Raw genomic sequence first — 14461 nt, 5'->3', positions numbered from 1 at the left:
AAAATAACATGTTATTTGAAGGGCCTAATTATGCTTTTGCAAAAATCACTGAACTGTAGCTATTTTCATTAGTGGACATTGACTGTGCAAATTCCCACTTCAATCCGGCCTTGCCATTGCCTCCAAACCATGCCCTTCGTGTAAATATTAGTGTAATTTCCACCACAGGCATAAATCATGGTGATATTAACCAGATCTCCTTGAACAGTTCCACTGAGTTCCTCCTGGCTGTAATGAATCTCACCCAGCAGTCAGCTGAAACATGTTTATTTTAAAATATTTAAACATTTACTTGGTGCAAAATAAGGGAGCAGCAGCAGCATGTTTAACAGCAATTCTCTTAGCAGAAAGAGGAGAAATAGATGTATACATTTACAGTAACTCTTCCTTACCTCATGGAAAGACACATTCCAAATCCAAAAAAGAGGAAGATACAAAATCCCCACCCTGCCCGCAGCCAAAAGTTACAAAATCACTTCTCAAACCAAAACAAAACCCTCAAAACTTGGAATGTCCCCTTTCCCTAATGTTCCTGTCCTCACTGATGTTGGCATTCCATTTTTCTTCTCTCCACTGTAACTTTCATCTTGGTAAATCCCCTTAGATCCTCACTATATTAAATTAAAAAAAGTTTCTCCCCCGAGCACCCTTATTGAAAGTAGTATAGTTTCCTCTGTACCGGCTAGGCAACCGCAGGCAAGAGTCACCTGCCACTCCAGCTGAATGACTCCTGCTCACCCGCAGAACCAGACAGGCTCTCTCAGCTTTTGTAAGCAAAGGTTAAGACAGATTTGCAAGTCTCTGGATCAGACTGGGGCTGCTCAAGCTTTCTGGGAGGATTTCCACATCTACAAAAGTTGTGTATAATGTGCTTCAGAAAAATGCACGTGTACCAGATAAAGCTGGCACGGAGAATTCCGTTTTAGTGAAAGTGTTAGTTGAGTCCAACTTCTTTGGGCTACAATCCCGTGGACTGTAGCCCTCCAGGCTCCTCTGTCCATGGAATTCTTCAGGCAAGAATACTGGAGTGGATTGCTATTTCCTTCTCCAGGGGATCTTCCTGACTCAGGGATCGAGCCTGGGTCTCCTGCATTGCAGACAGATTCTTTTAAAATATGGAAAAAGAGATAAAAATTTTGCAAGCAGCCACTTATCTTGAGCCTTGTCTTCTGACCACACCACACAGCTGCTTCACCCTGGTGTTCAGCCTTATGGAAGATGTGACTCAGTATCTGTTGCATTTTAAACACATCTGGTCACATTACAGAACAAAATCAACAGACAGTTCCATATCTCTACTTCAGTCTAGTCTCACATACGTGGCTCACTCAGCAAACAACCCACTCCGGCACCTCAACCTTGTCTGGAAGGTAACACAAATGTAAACCTTAATATATCTGAAGAGCTAAAGATGAAGTTTCATTTTTGCCTACATCTCCATTCATGAAAAGAGGTGAGTGCTTTAAAAAATGCTGTTAAGAATAGAGGATGCAAAATGTTGTTCATAATAGAGGTTGTAAAATGTTAGGAGACTGGAGTCAGAATTTCTATTAAAAGGTTAGGAACGTTGTTCTTTAAGTGTAACTACAAAGTCAGCAATGATTATAGTGATTAGGAATCTGCATTTGTAGCATGTGATTGGCACTGACAACAAATGAAGAAGTTTATGGGCTTCCCAGGTGGCTCAGTGGTAAAGAATCTGCCTACAAACGCAGGAGACCCAGAAGACACACGTTCAATCCCTGGGTTGGGAAGATCCCTTGGAGGAGGAAATGGCAACCCACTCCATTATTCTTGCCTGAAGAATCCCATGGATAGAGGAGCCTAGAGGGCTACAGTCTATGGATTTGCAAAGAGTCGGACGCAACTGAGTGACTGAACATGCACAGAGGTGTATAAAATCCAAATGCTGTACTTATACTGGAACCACGTCAGGCAGGCCTAAACTAACTTCTAGAAAACTTTCAATACAAGTTTACATTCTGTCGTGCACCCTGAATTATAAGATCTATTTTAAAATGCAAACTGAAGAATAGCCTCTATTTTTTTTTTAATAGATGACTATTTTTAAAAAGGTGACTATTGGCTTGCCCAGGACTAGTAAGTCTATTTTCAAATAAAAAAATCAATCTCATCTTTCAGTAATAATAAGTTCTTTTAAAAATTGGTCTCATATACGTTATTTTTTACAGTTCATAAAAGTTTTGCAGTGGAGAACACAGTATAGCATATATCTGGGCATCCTCACGTTTATGGATGAAAATGAGGAAGGGAAGGAAAACAAATTCCCAGTGCTATTTACCAGGAGGGGAGTTCTCTGTGCTCCACCTCCCTACATCCAGTCTCCCACGAAGTCCTGTCTACTCTCCATGAAAGATCCACCTTTCATCTTCCTTGTTCCTTTCCTCCAGGACTAGTTAACCATCCTCTCTCACCCGGACTACTACAGACTGTCTGCCCACCTTTATACTCTACATCCTCCCTGATCTTAATCCATTCTGCACCCAACAGCCAAAGAGATACTTTGCAAATTTAAATCAGATTACTTGACTCTTCTGAAAACCGAACGCACCCCGCTGCACTTAGAGCACGCATCCAGAGCCCCTGCTTGGCCCTCCCAGGCTGCATCCTCAAGTCCCCCACGTTGCCTCTCATCGACTGCCTCCCAGCTACACACTGGCCTCTTCCCTGTACCTTTAATGTGCCAACAACTTGCTTCTCCCTTTGCCTGGAATAATTGTCCTTCTGATATTTTAAGCCACCCTAAGTACTAAACGCGGATTGTGTTTACAAGCAGGCAAGTTATTGCTTAGCCACGTCCTTTTCTTTGAGCCACTGAGTAAATATAGCTGGGTCCCCATGATCTATCTTCCCTTCCTTCTTGGGGTAATAGGAGACTCTACTTCCCAGCCCACTTGAAGTCTGTGGAGGCAGGGTGAAAGGAAAATGAATCACTTCTGGGTAGAGGGTCGGCAGAGGCAGAGGGTCCTCTGATTTTTACATCATCATTCCCATCATCATTCAGGTCTTGGTTCAAATATCACCACTCAGCGAGTCCTTCACTTCTAGCTCAGTCATTCTGCCCACATGACCCTGTTTTGTTTTGTTTCTATCTCTATTACACTATTTGGGTTTCCCTGGTGGCTCAGTGGAAAAGAAGCCACTTGCAATGCAGGAGACATAGTCTTGATTCCTGGGTTTCGAAGATCCCCTGGAGAAGGAAACAGCAACCCGCTCCAGTAGTCTTGCCTGGAAAATCCCATTGACAGAGGACCCAGGTCTTCCTCATTGCAGGCAGATTCTTTACCATCTGAGCCACCAGGGAAGTCTGGTGGCATAAATCTGTTGGAGTACAGCTATAAAAGTACCTGCTATTTTGTGGACTTGTACACAAACAAGACTTTTGGATTCTCAGAATAATTTTCCTCTTAAAATATCAAATTCAGTTCAGTTGCTCAGTCGTGTCTGACTCTTTGCGACCCCATGAACCGCAGCATGCCAGGCCTCCCTGTCCATCACTAACTCCTGGAGTTCACTCAAACTCATGTCCATCGAGTCGGTGATGCCATCCAGCCATCTCATTCTCTGTTGTCCCCTTCTCCTCCTGCCCCCAATCCTTCCCAGCATCAGAGTCTTTTCCAGTGAGTCAACTCTTCACATGATCTGGCCAAGGTATTCGAGTTTCAGCTTTAGCATCAGTCCTTCCAATGAACACTCAGGACTGATCTCCTTTAGAATGGACTGACTGGATCTCCTTGCAGTCCAAGGGACTCTCAAGAGTCTTCTCCAGCACCACAGTTCAAAAGCATCAACTCTTCGGCGATCAGCTTTCTTCACAGTCCAACTCTTACATCCATACATGACCACGGGAAAAACCATAGCCTTTACTAGACGGACCTTGGTTGGCAAAGTAACGTCTCTGTTTTTTAATATGCAGTCTAGGTTGGTCATAACTTTCCTTCCAAGGAGTAAGCATCTTTTAATTTCATGGCTGCAATCAGCCTCAGCAGTGATTTTGGAGCCCCAAAAAATAAAGTCTGACACTGTTTCCACTGTTTCTCCATCTATTTCCCATGAAGTGATGGGACCAGATGCCATGATCAGTAGTACCTACCAAATCAGCATTTCATATAACCAGCAAAATTTAAGTATCAAGGTTAAAGAGGATCCTCCTGGTTTTGTCTAGGTCAACCTGGTAGCTGGATAAATAAAACATAAACATGGTGTACAAGAAAGTAGTTTTTATTTCCAAATATATGACTTAAGTGGAAAGATGTTTTGGAAACTCAAACTCACACCAAACTCACACCCTTCAAACTTACACCAGGACAGAACATTAGAGAGGAAGAATTGCATTGAATCGGAGAAATGTCATAAATTCTCTCCCTTTATGAGCTTTTCGGTATGCATAGTGCTTGGCATTGGTTGCTAGTTTGCATCAAGGTGTTGAATGCAATTATGGAAAGGAAAGCTTGGGAACTAACACACTAAAATGGTGTCCATGATTATTGCCTAATCATCTCTTGGAAGATTAGTCTTGACAGAGAATCGGGCACAGGAAGTGAGACTAAAGGAGGGCAAATTTGTACCTGGGAGAAAGGTCAGGAAAAGTCTGGACCAGAACAATGGTTCTTAAACATCCATGGGATTTATGAATCACCCTAGAATCAAGCTAAAATGCAAATGCCCAGACCCATCTCTCGAGAATGTAAATTAGTAGGAATAGCTGGAGTCCCAGGAATCCCAATACAGACATCCTGGATCGCGCTGGGTGCTGATGGGAGGGGTGTCCAGTCGGAAGAGCCGTGACACCTGCTGTCAAAGCCGTCACCACTCACCTGTATACATTCCTGTGGATCATCCCAGAGATGTAACACATAAACGGAGTGATTCTCTGGGAGAGGAAAACTGACAAGGATGTGCTGAACAAACAGGGAGGGTGAAAGGTTCTAAAAAATTTGTTTTTCTTGCGTATAGTTGTTTTTTACAACTGTTCACATTCCTTTTGGGAGCCTACATGATGAATGAAAAGAGGGTATTCAGATATATTGCTGGAATGTGGAATTACATGTTTAATGCCATAATATTCATTGCTTCTAAATTTATATTGTAAGGTTGCTGATTCATGCAAAAAAAATTTAGGCCCGGAGAATTTCAAACCCTTAGGTCTGCATACCAAAACCCTGATGCACCCAATAGTAATACGTTTCTCCTGTGTCTATAGACAATTCTTGACTTTAAAAACCGGCTGTATTCATTCCTTAGGGTCACTAGGACCACTTACTCTTCCATTCGCTCCTTCACCAAACCTGTGTGGTGTTTGATATATTAGGGTTGACAAGCTTAAACTCTGAGAAAGACAAACAACGAATAAGTAGTACATGGTAAGTGCCATGGTTAAGAAGGGCATGGGGGAGAAAGCAGTGGGGTTCACTTATGTGTGTGTATATATATATATATTTTTTCTGGCCATACAGTTTGTGGGATCTTAGTTCTCCAGCCAGTGATTGAACCCAGGCCCCAGCAGTGAAAGAGGTGAGTCCTAACCACTGGACATCCAGGGAATACCCTGCTGTTGCTGCTGCTGCTAAATCGCTTCAGTTGTGTCCGACTCCGTGCGACCCCATAGACGGCAGCCCACCAGGCTCCCCCCGTCCCTGGGATTCTCCAGGCAAGAACACTGGAGTGGGTTGCCATTTCCTTCTCCAATGTGTAAAAGTGAAAGTGAAGTCGCTCAGTCGTGTCCGACTCTTCGCGACCCCATGGACTGCAGCCCACCAGGCTCCTCTGTCCATGCGATTTTTTAGGCAAGAGTACTGGAGTGGGGTGCCATCGCCTTCTCCGAGGGAATACCCTAGCAGTTTGTGTAATTCTAAATAGAGCTTTCAGGATAGGCCTATCATTTGAATAAAGACTTGCAGGAACTGGGGAAGATGACCATGCAGAATTTGAGGCAGAGGGACTGGCCAGCGCTGCAGCCCTGAGGCAGACAGCTGGTGCGGGATATTTGAGGACAAAAACGCAGGTAGGCAGGTGTGGCTGGCTGGACGCGTGCGTGGGAGGGGGTGACGTCATCATAAAGAGGAAGGCGGGGCCTAACTGGTCATTGTCACAATGTTGGCTTTCAATGTTGGCTTTCACTCTGAATGAAATAGGAAGCCACTGGAAGGTCATGAGCAGAGAATTGACTTGATCTGACTTGGTATTAAAGGATCACTCTCCTGACTACTGTGTCCAGAGTAACTTGTTAGAGGGCGTGTATGCGTTGTGTATGAGCAAAAATAACAACCTAATGGTTTTAAGTTCTCAGTACAGGGCACAGTGAGAGAGCTTCTGTGATTTTCCTGAAATACTCTCTTATTGCTGTCTACAAGGGCTGGTAGAGCTAAAAATCAGCAGCAGAGTTTTAATATTCCTTGCCTGCTCAGTCGTCTGACTCTTCGCAACTCCATGGAATATAGCCCACCAGGCTCCTCCGTCCATGGGATTCTCCAGGCAAGAATACTGGAATGGGTTGCATTTCCTTCTCCAGGGGATCTTCCTGACCCAGGGACTGAACCGGCATCTCCTACACCGTCCCCTGCATAGGTAGGTGGATTCTTTACCACTGAGCCACCTGGGAAGTCCCTGTTGGAGGACAGGACTAGGACATATTTGGAAAATTAGTGCAATAATCCAATGGGGAGATGATGGTGATTTAGACCAGGATGGTAGTAGTGAAGATGATGAAAAACAGTTGCAGTCTGGGTATATGTTGAAGTTTCCTGGAAAATCAAATGTGGGATATAAGAGAAAGACAGAATTCAAGGCTGTTTCTTTGGATTGAGCAAACGAAGGACAGAAAGAAAGTGAAAGTGAAGTCACTCAGTCGTGTCCAACTCTTTGGGACCCCCTGGAGTGTAGCCCACCAGGCTCCTCTGTCTATGGGATTTTCCAGGCAAGAATACTGTAGTGGGTTGCCATTTCCTTCACCAGGAGATCTTCCTGACCCAGGGATGGAACTCTGGTCTCCCACATTGTAGGCAGACGCTTTACTGTCTGAGCCACCAGGGAAATCCGAAGGGCAGAGGTGGGATTAACTTAGATGTTATCTTGTGTTTTACCTAGCTATGTACCATATTCAAAAGCCCATCTATCAGTGTGAACTTCTTCACACTGAGGCATGACTGCACACTGGGTTGAGTGTTTAACCTCTGGAGGCTGACTGCCTAGGTGCTAATCTTGGCTCATCACTTACTAGCTATATGACCAGAAGCAAGTTACTTAATCTTCTAGTGCCTCAAATATTTTTCCTGTGAACTAAGGATAATGATAGTATCTTCCTCAAAGAGTTGAAGCGATTCAGTGAATTGATATATGAAAGCACTTAAAAGCAGAATTTAAATACTAGCTGTGAAGACATTGCATCTCTTTTTCCCACACTTCATTAGAGTTGGTTTTCCCCATTTCTTTCCATAATGAGTCACTTGGCGACTTTTAGTTAGGAAGTTGTAAACCTTTCTGGGAACTTCAGAATAAAGGGTAAGTATGATTTCCATTTGCCAGTTTGTGAGATGAGAATTCAGGGAACAAAAGAAATAATACTTGGACATGCCAGAGAAAATGTACGCACATTCAAATGCTAAAATCAAAAGCAGTTATTCTCAGATTTGTGCTTCAGCTTTTACATTACAAAGAATAAAGAAAGGAAGTGTTAGAAAAAGAGATCTTAGATGTGATCTAGCTTAACCCTTCCTTTATCCATTCCACATTGTTTTGTAACACAGATGCCAGTGTCCAGGGCCACCTGCTTGGAAGCAACTAGACCTCTAATTTTAAAGTAAGACGGACTCAAGCCCTTTATACAAACATGGGGAAGCCCCGGTGTCTATCTCCGTATCTTCAGTAGTCCTCAATGGGTGCAGCTTTCCCATCACTCGACTCCAACTGGCTGTTGTCTGTTGAGATCTCGGGCTTCTCCCCTCTCTGATGTGTTGTTTTCATTGTGTTCCCAATGTTGGACACAGCTTGGATTACTCCCATTTCACAGAGCACTACTCTTAAAAAGTCGAGTGTACAAAGTTTTTGCTGGAATTCATATTGATTAACGGTTGCAGATCGGTACAGGAGAGAAACAACTTCAAAATCATTCCTAGAACTCTGAAAAGCTGGCAGTTACTCCCTGTCATAGAGAATTTCTGTGTCTCCTGAACATATCTGGGGGGCCCTGTCTCTTCTCTTTTATTTTTTTCCCATTTAGGCTATGCTTGTCAGTGTTTTCCCTTCCACAGAAAATAGATGCATGAGACTATGTTGTTAAACAGACATTTCTTCCAATTACCATCAATTGTGTTAACTCCTAGAAGGCAAAACCTGGGATTCACTCATTCAGTAACATAACTGAGCTACTATATCAGACATCATGCTAGACCTTGGAGAAGAAACTTTGGGCAAATTAGCTAGTGGCTCTACATTCACAGGGGCTTCCCTGGTGGCTCAGATGGTAAAGAGTCCACTTGCAATGCAGGAGACCCGGGTTTGATCCCTGGGTTGGGAGTATCCCTGGGAAAAGGAAATGGTAGCCCACTCCCGTATTCTTGCCTAGAGAATCCCATGGACAGAGGAACTTGGAGGGCTACAGTCCACGGGGTTGCAAAGAATCAGACACAACTGAACAACTAACAGTGCATTCACAAACTTATGGTCAACTAGCAGAGCTAATTTACAGGAGTGTATAATGCAAACTGGACTTCCCTGGTGGCTCAGACGGTAAAGAATCCGCCTGCAATGTGGGAGACCTGGGTTCGATCCCTGGGTTGGGAAGATCCCCTGGAGAAGGGAATGGCTACCCACTCTACTATTCTTGTCTGGAGAATCCCCATGGACAGAGGAGCCTGGTGGACTACAGGCCATGGGGTTGCAGAGAGTCAGACAAGATTGAGCAACTAAGCACAGCACATAATGCAAATTATGCAGAATATTAAAAAAAAAACTACAGGATCAGGTGACGTTAGTGGTGAAGAATCCACCTGCCAATGCAGGAGCCATGAGAAATGCAGGTTTGATCCCTGGGTTGGGAAGATTCCCTGGAGGAGGGCATGGCAACTCACTCCAGTATTTTTGCCTGGAGAATCCCATGGACAGAGGAGCCTGGCAGGCTATGGCAACTCTCAAAGAGTTGATCATGACTGAAGCAACTTAGTACGCTTGCATATGAGAGTGTATTTATCTAGTGAAGATGAACTGGGGAAGACTTCCTGAAACTGAGATTAGTTCTGAAAGATAAGGAATAAAGAAGGAGGGGTGGGTGCAAAATTGGAAGGCTCTGAGGTGCAAGGGATCAAAGGGACAGGAAGGAACTCGTGATAGGCCACAGTGGCTTGTAGCGGGGAGGGAGCTCCCACAGGTCTCAAAGGACATTGACCTCAGTGGGGTCCGCAACAAGGGAACCTGCCATCATTTAGGCCATTCTGGCTGCTCCAGAGAAGTCTGGAATAGGGGAAACAGAGTAGAAAAAGGGAGACTTGAGGGGAGGCTATGGGAGTAGTCCGTGCAAGAATGTATGGTGGCATTGTGACCGTGTAACTCAGATCTGGACTTGAACGCGTGGTCTTTTAACTGAGATCACACCTGGTCTCAGGAATTAATGAAGCTCAGGCTCTTGGTATCTCATTGCAGCAAGGATTCAATGAGAGACTAAGTGATAGGTAAGAAGTAGGTTTAGTTAGAGAGAAACACACTCCACAGTCAGAGTGTGGGCCAGCTCAGAGGCGAGAGAGGCCCCAGGGTTCAGGGTTGTTAGTTTTTATCAGTTCAGTTCAGTTCAGTTGCTCAGTCGTGTCCGACTCTCCACGACCCCGTGAATCACAGCACGCCAGGCCTCCCTGTCCATCACCAACTCCCGGAGTACACTCAAACCCACGTCCACAGAGTCAGTGATGCCATGCAGCCATCTCATTCTCTGTCGTCCCCTTCTCCTCCCGCCCCCAACCTTTCCCAGCATCAGAGTCTTCTCCACTGAGTCAACTCGTCGCATGAGGTGGCCAAAGTATTGCAGTTTCAGCTTTAGCATCAGTCCCTCCAATGAACATCCAGGATTGATCTCCTTTAGAATAGACTGGTTGGATCTCCTTGCAGTATAAGGGACTCTCAAGAGTCTTCTCCAACACCACAGTTCAAAAGCATCGATTCTTCGGCGATCAGCTTTCTTCACAGGGATGGGTAATTTTATAGTCTAATGAGTGGGAGGAATATTCCAGCTATTTTGAGGAAGGAATGGGGATTTCCTAGAATTGGGCCACCGTCCACTTTTTGACCTTTATGATTGGCCTTGGAACAGTCATGGTGCCCATGGGTGTGTCATTTAGCTTGCTGATGTGTTACAATGAGTGTATACTAAGGCTCAAGGTCTCAGTTCAGTTCAGTTCAGTCCCTCAGTCGTGTCCGACTCTTTGCGACCCCATGGACTGCAGCACATCAGGCCTCCCTGTCCATCACCAATTCCTGGAATTTACCCAAACTCATGTCCATTGAGTCGGTGATGCCATCCAACCATCTCATCCTCTGTCATCCCCTTCTCCTTCTGCCCTCAATCTTTCCCAGCATCAGGGGCTTTTCAAATGAGTCAGCTCTCTGCATCAGGTGGCCAAAGTATTGGGGTTTCAGCTTCAGCATCAGTCCTTCCAATAAGCACTCAGGATTGATCTCCTTTAGGATGGACTGGTTGGATCTCCTTGCAGTCCAAGGGACTCTCAAGAGTCTTCTCCAACACCACAGTCCACAAGCATCATTCTTCAGTGCTCAGCTTTCTTTAGAGTCCAACTCTCACATCCATACCTGACTACTGGAAAAACCATAGCCTTGACTAGACAGACCTTTGTTGGCAAAGTAATGTCTCTGCTTTTTAATGTGCTGTCTAGGTTGGTCATAACTTTCCTTCCAAGGAGTAAATGTGTTTTAATTTCATGGCTGCAGTCACCATCTTCAGTGATTTTGGAGCCCCAAAAGATAAAGTCTCTCACTGTTTCGTTTCCCCATCTATTTGCCATGAAGTGATGGGACCAGATGCCATGATCTTAGTTTTCTGAATGTTGAGCTTTAAGCCAACTTTTTCACTCTCCTCTTTCACTTTCATCAAGAGGCTCTTTAGTTCTTCTTCACTTTCTGCCATAAGGGTGGTGTCATCTGCATATCTGAGGTTATTGATAATTCTCTTGATTCCAACTTGTGTTTCATCCACCCCAGCATTTCTCATGATGTACTCTCAAGGTCTAGTGGATGTCAGCTCTCTGCCATCTTGGACCTATTTGGTTCTAATCAGTTCATGTGGTGGTGTTGGGCTATGTTATTCTTTTAAAGGTTGTGCCCTTGTCATGACCTGGAGGGATGGGATGGTGGGGGGAGGGAGGCAAAAGAGAGAAAAGATATATATGTGTATGACTGATTTGCATTGTTGTATGGTCGAAACCAACACAACATTTAAAAGCAATTATCCTCCAATTAAAAAAAGGTTGCGCCCTGCCCTCTTCCCTCCTGCTTCACAGTGGTCTAAGGTGCAGGCATTGCCTATGGCAGAAATGTAAGTGTTAAGTTAGTTTCTATCCCTGCACACTAAATTCTGTCCCGAGAGCCCTTTGTCACATTGCACAGTTCAAATAAAGAGGGACAAAAATGCATTTATATCAAAGTTACTCAGTCTCAGCACTCTCAGTATTTGGGATGGACTGATTCTGTGAGGAGTGGGTACAATTCTCTGCAGTGTAGGATGTTTAGGAACTTCTTTGACCTCTGCCCACTAGATGCTGGTAGCATCCTCTCCTCTTTCCCAGTTAGTACAGCCAAAACTGGATCTCAACGTCGCCAAATTCCCCTGGGGTTGGGAGTAGGAGGAGGCATAATTGTCCCTGTTGCAAATCACTGGTCCATATGTATGAACATTCAGTTCAGTTCAGTTCAGTTCAGTCGCTCAGTCGTGTCCGACTCTCCGCGACCCCATGAATCACAGAACGCCAGGCCTCCCTGTCCATCAGATATGTATTTATTTGAAATTATCCCAGAAATGTTACAAATTTCCAAACTGGTTTCTCTGAAAATAATTGAAACGAAGTCACAGCAAGACTGAATACTTTTGGAAGTATTCTACAACAAAATTTCAGTTTGTGTGCAAGTAATAAGTAAAAAAAGAAAGCGATTTGGAAAGGGAGTTTTGTTTGTTATTATATTTTATGCTTTGTTTTTCAAACTAAAATTTCTATATGCCTTCTATTACTATAGGAGAAAAATCAACAAAAAAAATTTTGCCTGAATTTTTTAGGAAGGTAGTATCAAGGTCTTCTTTCACCTCTGACATAATGTCCAGGAATAACTGAGTCGTGCTCCTGATTTTGTAACATTTCCTTAAGACGAATCAGGAGCTTTGCTAACACAGGTACAGGAGTAGTTTAGAAGAATTTTCGCTGATGATGATTTCCTCTTCTTGAACAAAGGGTCTGGATATTTTAGATTCACATGAAAAACAATTCAGGCTTAAGGGCATTGGAGATTCCACCTAACACTTTCTAGTTGAGGACTGGCAAAAAGTTGTATTGAATAGATTACTTGCTATCTGAAAATCTCTAAATTTGATTAGCTGTTGAGATTGCATTGGGGGGAAAAAATCTAGCCCGAAATTTGTTTTTTAAACAGCTCATAACTTGCTTTAACAATGGTAACATTAGTTAGTGTAAGGATTTTAATATCACTAGTCTGACTGAGAGTAGATCTGCTAGGATTTTTATAGTACAAAAAGTTCTCCTTTTTCCCTGTCCCCTACCTCCTCCTCTCCCCAAGTCAGCACAGCCAAAAAATTGTCCGTGTGGCAGACCACTCTTAAAGGCCTCCTGGCAGGAAAAACCCTCTCGGATTTTGTCCTTTCCCTTCCATAGATCTGTTCAAATGATTGATCTGTGCTTCAGTTTCCAAATCATTATTGGCAGCTAACTAGAGTTTAGAAAGATTTATTGTTTTTAATTTAAAGCATTGCATTCTGAATACAGATTACAAAGTGTAATTGTAGATAGAGCTCTTTCTTAAACCCCACGCAGTTCAGCACCATCAAATAGTCCAGGAGCTACTTTATGGTTTTCAGCTTCTCTCCAGGGTATATTTTTCTTTCAAAGAAATATTTACTTGCAGTCCAGCAGGGGCTTATAACAATCTGAGCTTACAAAAGCTGTGGAATCAAGCCAGAATTCCCTGTAGGCACTTTCATATTTTAAACTTTGGAATTTTTTTTTTTTTTTTTAATATGTTGGGGCTTCCCTGGTGGCTCAGCAGTAAAGAATCCACCTGCAGTGTAGGAGACACAGGAGACTTGGGTTTGATCCCTGGGCCAGGAAGATCCCCTGGTGCAGGAAATGGCAACCCACTTCAGTATTCTTGCCTGGAAAATCCCATGTCCATTGGTCTCAAAAAAGAGTTGGATACAACTTTTCAGCTAAACAGCAACACTTACTGTTTAAAGTATTTATTTAATCGGTTGTGCCAAGTCTTAGTTGCGGCATGTGGGATCTTTGATCTTCATTTCAGCACGTGGAATTTTGAGTTGCAGCATGTGAACTCTTGGGTTTCCCTAGTGGCCCAGTTGGTCGAGTCTCAATGGCAAGCCACTCCAGTACTCTTGCCTAGAAAATCCCATGGATGGAGGAGCCTGGTAGGCTGCAGTCCGTGGGGTCGCTAAGGGTCAGACACGACTGAGCGACTTCACTTTCACTTTTCACTTTCACACATTGGAGAAGGAAATGGCAACCCACTCCAGTGTTCTTGCCTGGAGAATCCCAGGGACGGGGGAGCCTGGTGGGCTTCTGTCTATGGGGTTACACAGAGTCGAACACGACTGAAGTGATGCAGCAGCAGCAGCCTGCAGTGCAGGAGACCCAGGTTCGATCCCTGGGTCAGGAAGATCCCCTGGCGAAGGAAATGGCAACCCACTGCAGTACTCTTGCCTGGAGAATTCCATGGATAGAGGAGTCAGGCAGGCTACAGTCCATGGGATCACAAAGAGCTGGACACGACTGTGAGACTAACTTTCACTTTCATGTGAACTCTTAGTTGCAGCATGTGGGTTCTAGTTCCTGGACCAGGGATTAAATCCAGGCTCCTGCATTGGGAGCTTGGAGTCTTACCCACTGGACCACCAGGGAAGTCCCTAAAATTTGGAAAGATTTTGATCACTCTTTGACACCCTTGATCCTTGAAACTAAACTCTGAAACTTAACCTAGAGATCATCAGAATATTTTGCATTATGTGTTTTGTGCATCAACCTAGCAAAAGCTTGTCACTTTCTCCAGGGGCTGATATGCTCTGAGGTACCATGCATGTGATAGCAGCAGAGCACAGTGTGACTTTCCCTTGAACATATACAGTTTGTGTATCACACGACTGCAGTCCCTGCTTACACCCGGGGCAATCAAGTTCTTCCTTCATAGTGAAGTGAAGTTGCTC

The sequence above is a fragment of the Moschus berezovskii genome, chromosome 8, assembly GCF_049115385.1.
Source record: "Moschus berezovskii isolate FMDL1 chromosome 8, NW_MosBer_1.0, whole genome shotgun sequence".
Lineage (NCBI taxonomy): Eukaryota > Metazoa > Chordata > Mammalia > Artiodactyla > Moschidae > Moschus > Moschus berezovskii.
Note: the sequence above shows the minus strand (reverse complement) of the source record.